This window comes from Lissotriton helveticus, chromosome 6, assembly GCF_964261635.1.
Source record: "Lissotriton helveticus chromosome 6, aLisHel1.1, whole genome shotgun sequence".
Taxonomy (NCBI): Eukaryota; Metazoa; Chordata; class Amphibia; order Caudata; family Salamandridae; genus Lissotriton; species Lissotriton helveticus.
Window position 1 is genome coordinate 247,648,804 of NC_136067.1, and position 16,140 is coordinate 247,664,943.

Below are 16,140 nucleotides of genomic sequence, written 5' to 3' on the forward strand. Positions count from 1 at the left end.
ATTGAAATGTACATACCCTGTAATTTCCTAATAGTCATTTCTATGGATTAACATTCGCTATTAGGAAACCGCTATTTAAGTAATCGCTAAATTGTGATTTCCTAATAGGAAATCGCAAATTAATAAATGGAGGTCCAAATGCTTCTGGAAGCAGTTTGATGATGTCAGAGCCCAAGTGGAGGATGATAACAGGTTGTGGCCACAAGCCAGAGGCCTAATACACCTTCTGAAAGCAGGGAGTGGCCTGCAATATTGCTGCTTGCACAGGAGATCCAAAGGAGACAACACTATGGCTGCTGAATAGGGGAAGGAACCTGGGAGCAGCTGGAAGTGAAAAGTAAACTTTTTGGAGAGGGAGCTGGAGGTCCTATGGGAGGAGTGGCTGGAGAACATGGACCAGCTGTGTGGGAAGACCTCTTTCTAAATCCCTGAAGCCCAGAAAACACCATCTGGAAGGGGATCCTTGAGAAGGTCATCTCCCTGGGGGTGAAACAGCCGACAATCCCAAAAATACAAAACAGTGGTACGACCTGTGCTTCTGTACCAAGGAGAAACTGGCCAGCAGGATTGCAGAGGGACGTGAGACTGGAGAGGTGTGGTGCAGCGACCAGGGCGCCTGACTCCGGACCACGGGGTTCAGGGTTCGATCCCCGGTGCCAGCGCAGGTTAGTACAGCACCATGTGACTCTGGGCAATAGCTCGCTTAATCTTCCCGATTTCCCTCAGCGCCTTGACAACCTTGGGTAATTGTGCGCTTTACAAGTACTGGATTTCATCAAAATACCCTTCACTGACTGCCATGGAGACTCTAATCAAGGGGACCTTCCCATCGGAAAGTGTCTCCGGAGTTGGGGAACTCAACACCTTCCGCTAGCAGGCACCAGCCAGGGTAGGTCATCTTCTCTTATGTACCATTCATAACATGATGTTAGGAAATCCACATAACATACATTAGAGCATGAAAAACTCTACTGAGGTGCTTGGTCCACCCAGGCAATGCATCATAGGAGTTGTAGTGCACATCATTAGCATGCTGTGCTGAGTGCTGATGACCACATCAAACAAATGTGCACAACACAAGCATGTCATAAACACATGCAGCTGAGTTACAACAATATAGTGCCAAAACATTAACCATTTAATGACAATAACTATTTACATATATATTCCACAGATCACAGCCTGGACATGACTGCACCTGTGGCAGCTGAAGGGGCTACTGGGAGTGATGTTGTCCCTCAGTCCACCACACCACCATTCGCTCTGCCCCACACATTAGCACAAACAGGCAGGAGAGCCACCACCCACCCACTGCCCACTTTTGATGACAGCAATGGCGACCAGTCAAATTTTAAGGACCCTACCACAGCAGAGTCAAGGTCAGTAAGAAGGCGCACTGAGAACTTGTACAAAGTGGCTGATACCCCACCCTTCTATGGAGGCCAGGAGAAGCCCATCATAAGGACACAACACCAGCAAAATAAAATAATAAGTGCTATCAGTAGGGAGCTGCAGTGCTTGACTAAGATAAATTAGAAGGGACAGGAGCACTGGCTATCTGCGATGCAGCGTGGGTACTGGGCACAGTTGAGGGGGCACAGGCAACACATATCTCATGTAGACACCTTCATCAGGTCTATTAACTGGCTGGGAAATGCTACAGCATGCCTGGCAAGGCGTACAGTTATAATACAGACTGGCATGTACCACTGCTGCCAGGACGTCGCTTGTTGGCTGGTGCAGGTCACAACTGCATTAGGAAACATTCAAAAACACAACTAGTGCTGCCGCAACATCCCTCCACCACCTGAGAACGAGGAGGGAAACAGTGTCAGTGGCATGTCTGTCCAAGAGCCATGCCCAAACAGGCACACACACCCCAAACTCTCTGGTTCTGACATGACATTTGTCCCACGACCCAGTGTGGCTGAAAAAACACCCAAGGGGACAATAAAAGTGACTCCCTTACAACTCAGTGTTATGAATTGCCTTTGTTTATTCGGCAAATATTTTGCCCTGTTACATTTATGGTACTCATGTCGTTTTAGCCACCTGAATCAATGATGGTCACTGAGTTGTGCACCAAGCACTACCCCATGTGTGATGTTTCATTTACCTGATGTCATGTTATCCCTTACCTCAGAAATAGTTTTTTTTAATTTTGGTGCATCGTGCACGATCCACAGCCACCTAGGTACTCTCCTGCCGCCCCTGTAGTGGCTGTAGGTCATTGTCTGAGTCATCGTCAGAATCAGGCTCAATGATGATGTCATGCAGAGACCTCCTCATTGGAATGGAGTGCACGATGGCACAGGTTGCTATGACTTTGCAGCATGTGTCCAGCCTGTAGAGAAGTGCCCGCCGGTCTTGTGGATGACATGGAAGCCAGGACTTTAGGATGCCAAATGCTCACTCAATAAGTGAGTGCATTGTTTTCGTGCCCTGTTGTACGTCTCTCACTTGGTGTCCTTGGGGTCAGGTAATGTGTGAGGAGCCAGTGCAGTAAGGGCATGGGAGGGGAACCATTAGGTTGCATCATACATACATTCCTGGCCAATGCATTCATTGAGTTTGTGATTGTCTTACCAAGTAGGAACCCATCTCCAAATTCCCCTTCTGCCAGTCAGTTATTTTCCACTGTAGCGGAACATGAAGGAGTAATGGGTGCTGCCTTGGTATCTGGTTACAAGGTAGGGGATGATACAGGAGGGACACTACCTGCACATTCAGTAAGTGTGTGCTCTTCCTTTTCATTTAAAAGTATTAGGCAGCTGAAGAGGGGCATATGGCAATATGTGTGCCATTGACACAGCCAAGGACATTGGGAAAATGTGCTACCCTTTAGAAATACAATTCTGTCTGCTGCAATGATGGGGGGGACTTGGGAAATATATCTATTGGTTTAGCTTTCCCAACATTATGTTCAGGAACTTGTGGAAGAACCTGGAAAAGGCACTTTGTGACATGCTCCCCGCCACTACTATGACCACCTGGTATCTTGCCGACGCTAGGAGGTATAGGCAACACAATAGCTGCACATGGGGAGGTATAGCGTTGCTCCTAAGTGTTGACGGGTATGCCCAGACGTGGGTCCCTTGCTCACTTTGCCACTGGATTCAAGCTAGCCTGGCTGATATGGGCTGTTACCCCAAAACCTGTTCCAGGATGCTTGTTCCTGGTCCAGGGAAGACCTGGCTTGGCAGTTGGGCTGGACTGTTACCATAAGAAACAGGGTCAAAACTGATTTGCATATAGCTGGGTCTGAACTGCGATGGCAAAGTGAGCTAAAGAGCAATGATGGATTCAACCTAGATCGAAGGAAGATGTCGGACTATAGCCACCAGGTCTCGCAGCCTCGCAGGGTTCCCGGCTCCCGGTTGGTCACGCTGACATGGTGATTTGACGGATATGCTTACCTACATGAAATTCTGGTGGTAATTCTGCAGATCTGCAATGATTATTCAGATTCTGCTGCTGACATTACAGATGCTTGTACCAGCTGTAGTCTTTGGCGGCACTGGCGGACTTGGAGGCAAGTTTGCTGGAGAGTTAGCCGGTCAATTAACTCCCGCTGCTCCTTTGAATCGGGAGTCTACTGGCCGCAGAAGTGAGGGGGATATGGCACCCCCAAAGAACGCGGTAAAAACGACTTGTGCTGCCCATTTAGCGGGTCTACAAACACCCCCGCAGAGAAAGTATAACCTGAAAACCGGAGCTAAAGCTGCTCAGATAGTGACCGGCAGACCTGCATTACAGCTCCTAGAAGCAGGTAAGGCGGCGGAGCTGATATCAGAAGGTGAGCTCATCGCTGCAACTGTGGATGTCAATCAATACTTTGTAGCCCGACCGCGAAAGAAAACGAGGCTGATTCGGCCGAGAGTAAGTCATTGCCGAGCATCACGGAAAGGGTGGAAGAGGAACCTGAAGCGGGGGGGTGCTTGTAAATCTGGACCTGAGGGGGAGTGTGGACTTGCAAGGTTTGGGGTACTCCTTGAATAGGGAAATTGACAATATGGGATAGATATCGACCACGAGGATCTGTAGCACAGAGGAAGGCCTTAGACCGATGGGTCTAAAGATGATATACAAATTAGTCAAACTGGTCAAATTAATCAAAGTAATGAAATTTATCAATCTCAGGCAACGGTTAACCCGCAGAATATAAGCTTAAAAAAGCCCGGTGGGGTGGAGGCGGCCATAACTTCAAGGAGTCAAGAGGATCCAGGTAACCCTCACAATACTCACAATACTCCAGCGACGAGTCAAAAGAAAAAAGATAACAGGGGAAAAGGCCTTAAAAATACTAAACTCTATGGGAAATCAAATGACCCTCAAGGGGCAGCCTATATAATCGCTCTGGTGCCCGCCACGGTTTAGAGAACAGTCCACTTAGGAAATGGGTACAGGTAAAGGGGGAGGTCAGGATGTTGATCTCTCGCCTGTCTGGCTCTGGCATAGTTAAGAGCCAAGGCATGGAAAGTACAGCCAGCAACGAAAATAGCAAGGCTGGAGCAGAGCAAGAGAGATCCCTGGCCTATCCTCCAATTACTTCGGCAGGATGCACAATTCAGAGTAGTCCAGACAGTCTGCCCGGACCCAGTATGTTGTAGGCTAACAAAGTACGGACAGCTCCATTGGTGGCAGAGGGCGAGACGGGAGGAGAGCCGCTCATGGTGAGGGAGCTTTCACTTGAAGCAATATTACAGGCTCTGCAAGAACAACGATGTGAGGCTCAGGGCCATCATGCACAGGTTAGGGCAGACTATCTTTGTATTAGGATGTCACTGGATGATTTAACTAGTAGGGTGGTTAACATCACAAAGGACGTGACTGAGCTACAAAGCAGGGTAGCAGAAGCAGAGGAGACAGTCACTTCAATTGTACAGAACGTCCAGTCACATGATCAACAGCTCCAGGCTTGTCAAGGTAAGATTGAGGACCTGGAAAACAGCCAAAGACGAAATAATCTAAGATTATTTGGGGCGCCGGAGGGCAAGGAGGACGCAGACCCCCATGCCTTTGTAGTCCGACTCCTTCAAAAGGCTTTTCCCGATTTATTGGATTGGGACTGGGACTGCCAAATTCAAAGAGCACATAGGATCCCCTTAACCATACAGAGATCTAATGCCCGGTATCCTTGTCCCATCTTGATTTCTTTTGGGAATTTTTTGCTGAGACAAGCACTATCTTTTAAGGCTCGTCCCAATTCTCCTGTAGCAGTGGACTCTTTATCAATATTTTACAGATCTGATTTAATCCGCGCAACCATGGAAAAAAGGTGAAAGATGAGAAAACGTACTGACTCACTAGAGGCAACAGGGGCTCAAGTGTTTCTGCAGGAACCTGCAAGGCTGAAAGTCATTAAAGATGGAAAGCCATTATTCTTTGGCTCGGACTTGGAGGCTAAATTGGCACTAATAAAATGGTAGACTGCTTGATTATCTGGTTGAACACCGGGTAGACTGCCTCGGTTATGCTGATCTTTATAAACTTACTGTACCTTCTCTTTTTTTTCTTTGTCTCTAGGATGTAGGGGTTGGTTTAAAGTTGAGTAGAATTGTATGATAACTAGGTACGGATTGCTTCGGGGACAGCAAGGGGGATAGTAAGGGTGTAAGCAGCCTCATATACCTTTTTCTCTTTTCTCTCAGTTTATGAAGGGCCAGCTGGGGTTGGGCTTTGTGGGGCGCTGAGACTTAAGCTGCCATATTCAGCAACAGCTGTTGGGGGAGATGATTCCTGTGAGAAGTTGGACTGGTATATGCTGCTCACTAGTTCTAGTGATCACCTTGTAGCATGCCAAGCAACCCTTATGATGCTTGGTTGTAAAGTCAACCTTATAGACAAGCTATCCTAGGGGTAGCATGGACTAAGCAGTCTTAGGCTAAACTCTGTAAAGGCATGTGAAGCAAGCTGTTTTACCATACACAATCCCCTTGATTACCAAATGAAAGGACACCACACAGATATATATTGAAAATATATTTAGATTTATTTCTACAAGTATCCCCTATACTCTTTATGAGCACAGAAGCAAATGCGTTAAAACAAAACACAGTTTAAATATAAAAAAGTTGCACGAATATGGATGAGCCCTAGGGGCCACCTAAACCATATACTAAAATAGTGGTATAAGGACCACTATGGGGAAAGGAAAGAGGCCTAGGGCCTGGGGAATCGCTGGAGCTGTTCGGGGCTAGCAGTGATGAAGTCGGGAAAGGCCCGCGGGACTCGGGTGCAGCGCTTAAAGCGCACGCATGCACCAATGCAATGTCAATGGTGCGTAAAAGTTACAAAGTTAGTGTTTAAGGAACCTTCCGATGGAACTACAAGGATAAAACTTTAGACACAGGCACTAGAAGTGTATACCAGTGTGGGAACACCGGCGTTGCTGAGTTACCTCACCCGCAGGAAGCGGGTGAACAGGTGCGAAGTAGTGTCGGGTTTCGTTATGCAGGTCGATGGTGCTTGGAGCTGAAGATGCTGCAGGCGGGTCGTCGAGGAGAGTTCCGGTGGATCCAAGGGTGGATCTGAAGAGGTGAAGACCTGAAAGCAGAGGGGACAATGTTCAAAGTCACTAGCCAGTGACTACCGTGGAACCAGGATGGACCCAGGCAATGTCGGGTGCAAACAGGTGAAGAAGTGAAGATTGTCTCTGCAGCCACGTGGACATGAAGAGGTCAAGGACGTCCAGGAGTCGATCACGAGCTGTCCCACGAAGGCTCTCGCTGATGGCGGTGTCGGCAACTTGATTGGATCAAACAGGCCTTGCCTAAAGCAAGCCACACAGGAATCGAGGCAAGCTTCTCACTCGGACCAGCAAGGTCAGAGCGGGTGCTCCTTTTCAGGGGAGCAAGGGCCAGTCTGGAGCAACCAGACCAGCAGTGTAAGTCATAGTTTTCGTCGCCTAGATGGCCGCTAGCCACGTGGCAAGTGGCCGGGAAGGCGCGTCGAGTGGCAAAGTGCAAAAGGGCCCCACGCAGATCGTGGAGATGCTGGGGGGCTGATCTTCGGTGCAATTGCTGCTCGGTGTTGGGGCTTCTCAAACCCCACAGCACAGCATCAAGGGTGCCTCGGGTGCTGCGCAGTCAGCTGCTCGGGGGTCTTCCAAGATGTCCGGTCCCATGTCTCTCGGTGCCTCCACGGGTCTCTTCTTTTCAAGGACTGTGGATCGGGCTCTGAGATGTCTGGGAGTCTGGGTCTTGTCAGGCTCTGGGCTCGGGCTCCGGCGAAAGGCGGCGACAAAGCAGACGTCGAGTTGCTGATTGGTGCCTGTATTCACAGGGTGGTCACTCCTTGGCCACAAGGGAGGTTCTCTTCAGTCTTCTGTGCAGCAGAATGTCGAAGTCCAGTTTTCTTCTTAGTTTCAAGTCGAGTTCAGGATGATCTGAAGTCCTGGGACACAGCTCCTACTCTTATTCCAATTCTAGGGGCCGGATCACTACTAGGTCCCTCCTCTGGGTGGGACCAGGAAGGGGGGCGGTTACACCCCCTTTCCTTTGTGCAGCTTCGCACCAAGACTGGGGCTGGAGAGCCCCAGCACCGGTTTGAACTGGCAAATGCACAGGGACACCTTGTGTGCCCCAGTCATGTCTGATTCTATTCAGCCCTGTCCTACCCAATACACAAAACCCTGTCTGGGGAGGTGCTAGCACCTCCCAAGGCAGGAAACCCATTGTCCAAGCCTCCCTCGCTGGAAGGACTCCCAGCAACAGGAGGTCAGACTTGTGTCTGTGGTGGCAGCATCCATTTTGTGATGCTGAGGCTCATGTTTAACTTTACCCGGGTTTCAGGTTATGTACATGTCGTGTCCCTCTAGAAGGGTGGAATGCTACCCCCGTCGCCAGATCTGGCGAGGGGGTAGTATTCCAATTCGTATGACACCTTACTCGACATGTTTTGATAAAGCCAAACCAAAGATAGCATTTAACCGCGAGGTTCATAATGCACTTAAGAGTATATGGTATGGCAGTATCATGAAACAGCTAAAGGACTTGGTTCCGAAAGCTGCAGACAGGCTCAGCTCATGCCAGAGCACCATCTCACATATTTCCAAGCACTCTGCCTCCAGGATTGATGAGGCCTTCCATAGGAGTGGCTGATAGGAACATATGTGTCCATTTTAGGTTAGATATAGGCATACTATACCTAAGTAAGGGGTGGTTACACCGACTTACCCCAGCTGAGTGATCAGCCAGTTGTGTCAGATATGGAGGCCAGGCCAGGGGTGGCACAATACATGCTGCAGCCCCTGGTAGGCCTTGGAAGCACCTATGCCCTGGGTACCTGGGTACACTGTTACAGGGGCCAATAAGGTGAACCAGTTCCAATTTCGTAATGCACCTAAAGTGCATTGGCATTAATTTAGAGAGAGAACAGCAGGCTGTGGGTCTGATTAGCAGGCCCACAGCCACATTAAGTCATAAACCAGTGAAGCAAAAAGCAAAAATTTGGGGTGACCATAGGATAGCAGACCCTACTATCCTACAATTCCTTCTTTACGAAACGGGGAGAGGATGGGTAGGATGGCTTCAAGGAGGGGGAAGAGTATTCTAGGGAGGGAGTGGGGTATAAAAAGGGAAAAAGTCAAAAAGAAGTTTTACAGTTTTATCTTAGGTGGTGGGATTATAGTGGGTACTATTATTTTTGCTTTGAGGTTTGACATTTTCATTAAACAGGTATGGAATTAATCAGGTGCTTATCTTGGAATGTATCTGGACTGAATAGGGGGCCTAAAAGACAGTTAGTGCGAGAAGAGCTTAGGGCATATAAACCTCACTTACTACTTTTAACAGAAACACACTCAGCATTTAAAGACTGGGGTCTTCTTGAACAGCTGGGATTCCAGAATTTGTATGCACCTCTCAGAATGTGTCTATTAGGGGGGCTGCTATCCTAATGTCTAAAACATTATACTGCCATGTTCACAAAGTTTCAGCAGATCAAAGAGGAAAATGGGCCATTGCTCAAATTGAAATCTATGCTGTGAGATTTGTTTTTTGTGTTCTATATGGCCCTAATGTTGATGACCTGACTATAATTAATGACATTTGTTTAGAATTTGTGGGATGGCAGGGGGGGGTGGTATTGATGGGAGATTTCATTTGTGTATTTAATTGTGGTATAGACTCCACCAGTCAGACACTTGCCCCAAGAATGACGAAGGTGAGAGCTTCTATTTTAGAACTAGGGTGACTATACTCTTTGCAGGATGCATGGCGTGTTCTGTATCCAAATAAGCCGGGCTATACATATTACTCAGCGCCACATCTGCAGTATTCGAGGATTGATATGGCCTGGGCTTCAGATGCCATTTTTACAGGGGCTGACATGGAGATATGCCCTAAGATTACATCCAACCACAACCACATAGTTTTTTCTTTTCAGGCTAAACCCATTACTAATATCAAAGAAAGAACACTAAGCATGACATTTAATTCTTGATGCCTTGTTTCTGTATTCTGTATCAAGAAAAAATCAAATCCCTTACCAGTTCTAAACATCTTTCATTACGCTGATGTTTCTAAAATAGTCAGATTTGGAAAAAAAACAACATAGACAAGAAACTCTGACAACTCATAGTACAACTTTTCCTTTGCTGTGTTAGGGCTCCCACCCAGTCATTCCTTCCCTCAAAATACTCTTCCTTTTACCTAGCCTCTCTGACTCTCTGTGTCTACAGAGTAATTTCAGCATTCAGTGCTGCTTGGAGGTGGGCTAAATGAAGCATTGTATCACTTCAGAGGAGTCTTCAACAATATCATGGCAGAATACTGAGCTCATGATAATCTAACCATCCTGAGTGACACAATTTCACTATGGCCGCCTCCCTTGATAACATACTAAAAGCCGTGGCTGCCCCACAGCAAGTCCAGTCTGAGGCATTTTCTGAGACAGCCACCCAAATAACAGAGTAGCCCAGTTTCAAATCTGACTACTACTCCAATTCAGCCAGGTGTTTTCACATATGCTGGGGTCAGTACAGGTCTGTCATGTATGATACCAGCATCAATTCCTCAGAGTCTATATGTCTGGGAACCACCTACTGTAACCCTTGCTACCCCTGATAGGTCAACAGGAGCTCCAACTATGGGGCAGATTTTCTTACCCGAGACTCAGCTTTTATCTCACCCAACAGCTTTTCCTGAAATCCAGTCTAATTTAGCATTTTGAATCTCATGCTGTCAGATTCCTCTTCCTGTAAAGAGGAGACTCCTCAGAATCCAGGTGCAGCAATAAAGGGTCCACCTCCTGACATCTCCAACTCTGGATATGAACAAAGAGTATTAGGGCGATCAGGCGAGGGAAAGGATAGGGAAGGAACAGCAGGGAAAAGAACCTGTAGCAACAAAGAACAGGAGCATTAAACAACAATCAGTAATATCTCTACTCTAATATTTTCTCAATAGGTTCTCTTTATACCTTGTTTTATGGTCAGTCATTCAGTAATTCCTAGACAACTGATGGTCTCCCAGAAATCCGGAATCACCTCTATAACACAGAATAGACATACATGAAGGTACTCTCTGTTTATCACCATTCCTATCAGAAGACAATTCAACAAACACTCCACATACATACCAGCATCAGTAATGTCAGTATAGGGAGGGTAGAACAACAGTAAATGAACTATACCGGATAGTATATATTCCATAAGTGTACATGGACCAAGTAAGATGTCCTGGATAATTCTCCAGAAGTCTTCAAGCACACGAGGATACACAAGGTTAAACGTCACAAGAAAAACCAAGAACAATAATCCAAACACAGTAATGAATGGTAGCTAACCACTGCATTCCACTTTGGTAATAAATACTTGTCCTCCGCTGAAGAAAACTTAAAGAAAGGCAAGAAAACGAAAACACAACCCCGAAGACAGCAATGCGTGGTTAGATCCACCACTGCATTCCGCTCGGTATTGCCGATTCCAAGTTCAGGTTAATTACCAGAAAGTCACTCCAGTGACCTGCAAGACGGCAATGCGTGGTTAGAAACGCCACCGCATTCTGCTCTGAAAACAAAGCCAAGAAGCTCCGGAATCCTCCGAGCTAGTATTATGCAACTGCAGATGGGCTTGCACACGTAGAAGCTTCTCCATGACAAGCCAGACCACTCACTATGTCCGACTAGAGACAAACGCTGGCAATGCTTTCTCAGACCTCACTCTACCGCCAAACACGTCCGTTTTACACTCATAGGGCGCCAGCTCTCTAACCATGCCTGCCGTCTTGCCGCTTTGGACCAGCATGAAGGAAGTTTACAGAACTCTCCCTCAGCCGAGAGAGAAACAGGAAACAGAATTACGCACACCGGCCAGTGTTCGTCCCTCCTGTAAATAGCCCCTCGCATGCTGGCCATCATGGGACATGTATTCTAATCCCGATAATGTAGGCGCCGTACGCTCAATTCCTGACACATGTCTAAGGAGGCATAGCCCAATGGGCGATACCTTTCATGACTCAGGATGATCGTATACTCTCCAAGTGGAATCATTTTAAAACAGAGGTCGTTAAGATAGTTGATATGGTAGCAAACACCTTACCTACAGGTGAGTTGCTGGAACTTAGGCAAGGTAACAAGAAACTTCATGTTTATCTATTCCTGTTTAATAGTGTAATAGTGTATTGTTGGACACAGCTTGGTTGGGGAGAAAGACATTCTATCAAGTATTAAAAGAGGATCTCAAGGATGTCTTGGCTCAGAATCAACCACAACCAACACGTTGCTTGGATTTTATCAATGTGGCCTTGAGACTTGATCATAGGCGTAGTGATCAAAAAGGGGAATGAAAACGATCTGAAAAGTCAAAAGGACATTTTGATTGAGACCAAACTTTCAGACCATCCTCTGAAGTAGGATTAGATTCCAACGTGGAATTCATAGACATTGGAAGCATTCAATCCCTTTTGTCCAAAGATGAAAAAGAGGTCTGTTACTGAACTGGTCTTTGCTTATATTGTAGTAAAAAGAGATACAGTGTTCACTTTTTCCAAGAATGTCCAATGAAACCTTAAGGCAAAGAGGACAAAAGGGAGCACAAGAAAGCCATGAGAGGAAGTGTCTGAATTAAAGAAGGTTGGAAGAAGGGACCACATTGGGAGATTGTAATAAGATCCCTTCCATAGCTGCAGGCAACTTCCGTAAATCCAGCAACTCATGTTTTGCTGATCATGTTTTAACTGAATCCAATTCCACAGATAGTTTGGCCATGATTGCTTCCTGAGCTGAAATTTTGTTGACATTTTGATTGAAGAGAAATGAAGAATACTGATTGAGAATAAATAAGCCGCTGAAAGAGTTGTAGCAGTAGACAGCAACCCACTATCTTCTGGTGCCATGCCATTTTGAAACATACTTTATCGGTAACCATATGATGTTCAATTAAAAATTAAAAACACGTAGAGAAGATCCAGCTCAATGTTGTTGATGCACTCTAGTATGGTATTATTTTAGGTTAGTACATCAAAATACAAACATTAATTGGGAAAGGTGTGAAATCTTATTTTCTCCTGCCTTTTTCTCTAATACCTGTTTGAGGGGAAAATATCAGGAATTCTCTTCTCCAGTGCAAAGTCACTAGTGCCACCACAGCTGAAAAGGATGCTGTAATTCCAGCAGTCTATTAGCTGTTTTTAGAAGTCGGCGATTAAACAAATCTCAGATATTACCGACTTATTGTTCATGCGATTGCCAGAGAAACTTGGTCCCATGTGCTGAAGTTCCAAATGCTGGATCTATGCCTTGATATATTCCGAAAACACTCACCTTAAAGCCTATCAAGATAAATATTTGACAAATGGCTATATTCAGCCTTCTTAGTCTTCAGAAGCTTCTGTCCTTTCCCTTGTGCCCAAAACAAAGGGGGAACTTAGAATCCATATCAATTACAGGGCTCTAAATAGGATTACCATAAAGAACAAGTAGCCCTTGCCCCTAATTCCGGCTTTGCTTAAACAGGTGAAAGAAGCCCCTATTTTCACAAATTTAGGCCTTGGGGAGCATAATATTTAGTATGAGTAAAATGGAGAAACAAATAGACGCTTTAAAAACACGTTTTGGATTGTTTTAGCACAGAGTGATGCCTTTCCGAATATGTATTTTTTTGATTTGATTTTTTGATTTTTTTTTTTTTTCTTGCCCCCCGGTTCTGGAACTCCCTTCCTCTTTCTATGCGTTCGATCCCTATTTTTTCTCATTTCCGTAAAGCGCTGAAAACTTTTCTGTTTGCCCTGGCCTACCCCTGCTAAACCTCCTGGCCCTGTCTGTTCGGTTCTTCAGAGCTCCCAGCGCCAGGAAGCCGTTTGGCCATCGTGCGCTCTATAAATATTTTTCATTCATTCATTCATTCATGTATTTATCCTGTGGCATTCCAGTATTTTATTCATGAGAGTTTATGAGAATTTGTCATCGTATATATTGATATTTTGTTTCTAAAAATTAAAATTTCTATGTGCAACATGTACCTCCTGTTTTGTTATGCTTGTAGAATAATCAGATATAATGTAAAATGTGTAAGCATGATTTTCACACGCCCACATTTGAATGCTTAGACGTAGTGTTGTCACCTGCAAGTATGAGCAGTTCTTAATTTGTGAAAAAATGAGTGCCATAAGTCGGACTGGACTGTTCCCATGAGGCACAGGGTCAGAGCTGATTTGCATATAGCCAGTGTCTAACCCAGGGTGGTGTGGAGTGCAAAAAAAACGATGGATTTAGGCCCAGATCATTGTACTGGGGTGAATGTATGACATTGTTCTACATTCTGTCCATCAACTGTGTTTTTTGCAATTTTCAACCCCGAGTGGGCTGGGTATGCTCAGGCGTGAGTCCCAGGCTCTCCACAACACTAGAGTCAAGCTATCCAGGCTGATGAAGGCTGATAGCCAGAAACCGGTCCTTGGATGCTTGATTCCGGTCTGGGAAAGACATGGCTTGGTAGTTCGGACTGGACTGTTCCCATGAGGCACAGGGTCAGAGCTGATTTGCATATAGCCAGTGTCTAACCCAGGGTGGCCTGGAGTGCAAAAAAACGAAGGATGTAGGCCCAGATCATTGTACTGGGGTGAATGTATGACATTGTTCTACATTCTGTCCATCAACTGTATTTTTTGCAATTTTCACCCTGAGTGGGCTGGGTATGCTCAGACGTGAGTCCCAGGCTCTCCACACCACTGGAGTCAAGCTATCCAGGCTGATGAAGGCTGATGGCCAGAAACCGGTCCTTGGATGCTTGATTCCGGTCTGGGAAAGACATGGCTTGGTAGTTCGGACTGGACTGTTCCCATTAGGCCCAGAGTCAGAGCTGATTTGCATATAGCCAGTGTCTAACCCAGGGTGGTGTGGAGTGCAAAAAAACGATGGATTTAGGCCCGGATCATTGTACTGGGGTGAATGTATGACATTGTTCTACATTCTGTCCATCAACTGTGTGTTTTGCAATTTTCACCCCGAGTGGGTTTGGTATGCTCAGACGTGAGTCCCAGGCTCTCCACACCACTGGAGTCAAGCTATCCAGGCTGATGAAGGCTGATAGCCAGAAACTGGTCCTTGGATGCTTGATTCCGGTCTGGGAAAGACATGGCTTGGTAGTTCGGACTGGACTGTTCCCATGAGGCACAGGGTCAGAGCTGATTTGCATATAGCCAGGGTCTAACCCAGGGTGGTGTGGAGTGCAAAAAAACGATGGATGTAGGCCCAGATCATTGTACTGGGGTGAATGTATGACATTGTTCTACATTCTGTCCATCAACTGTGTTTTTTGCAATTGCCCCTAAGTCAGCAGCCAGCGCTATTAAATGTCAGGGTGCCGAATACCTAGACTATGTAGCCTTGAATCCACTCCACTCTTTAATTCACTAGCAGACACTCCCTGTACCCTTACCTCACTCTTATGGGCTCCTGCTTTCTCTCTTTGTGACATTGTTTCCTTTTTTCTCTTCCTCCGTCTTTCCAAAATGTGTGTTTTACTGTCTATTGCTATCAATTAATGTCTAGTGAGGTAAAATAAATGCTGGTCCCTAAAACTGAGTGCTGGTTGCCCCCACAGGCAAAAACTATCTCGAATTATGCACTGGGCATGTGTATGAGGGTGCATAAAGTAGAAGCAATAAAGTGTTTGCTAACCAAAAGGTCAGTGTGAGATATAAAATGCTTTGTATGTTTCGCCAATTATCATTGATGGTTTGTAAACTATTTATCTCATGTGGTTGCACTAATAACTGCAAAAAAGAGCCCCTTTAGCTAAACAAGATTTTCAACTTTTGAAAAATGCTTTCACTACTGCTCCAGTTTTACTACATTCCAACTATGAATTGGCTTTTAAAGTCTAGGCTTAGGATACTAACTTAGCAATTAGAGCCATCTTGTTACAACAACAGATAAAACAGAACTGTTAGATGCAGTAACCTTTTTGTCCTGGAAATTAAACCCCCACTGAAAGTAACTATATCATTGCTAAGAAAGAACTTCTTGCTATAAAAGAAGCATTACAGAGTTGCACCATCATCGCTGAGTGTCAAACATGTTGTATTTTGTTTTTATTCCAACTACGTCAATCAGCAGTTCATGCATTCAGCTCACTGATCTCCAAGGCAATTGCTTTGCATGTCATTCTTTGCAGAATTTGATTTTATAGTTCCTTTCAGATGTGGAACACAGAAAAAGAAGGCAGATGCTTTACCCAGACAAAGATCTGAAAATAGCAAAAATGATGAACAAATAACCTCCATTTTGAAACCATAACAGGGTATAGGGACCATAGATCCAGACACATTTCTAGATAAAGTGAAACAAAGCTGAAGCAAAATCAAAACCAAAAAATTATCTGCGGTTTATCATTTCACAATAAGAAACTTTTCTTGACTATGAAAGAGCTGCAACAATTCATTTTTCATTCATGTCATATAGTTTACTCACCCGATATCATTGAGTGACCAAATTGTTAATCTAAAACATAATTCGGTGGGATCCCTCACGAAAAGATATAATGTCAGCAGAACTCAATTGTAACACATGTGCATGAGCCTAACTAGATCACTCGAAGCCCTGAGTGCACAGTCTATGCCCAGCACCCGGCATCATTGGGAAAGCATATCATTGAATTTTATTGCTGCCTTACCAATGGATAAAAAGAACAACAGC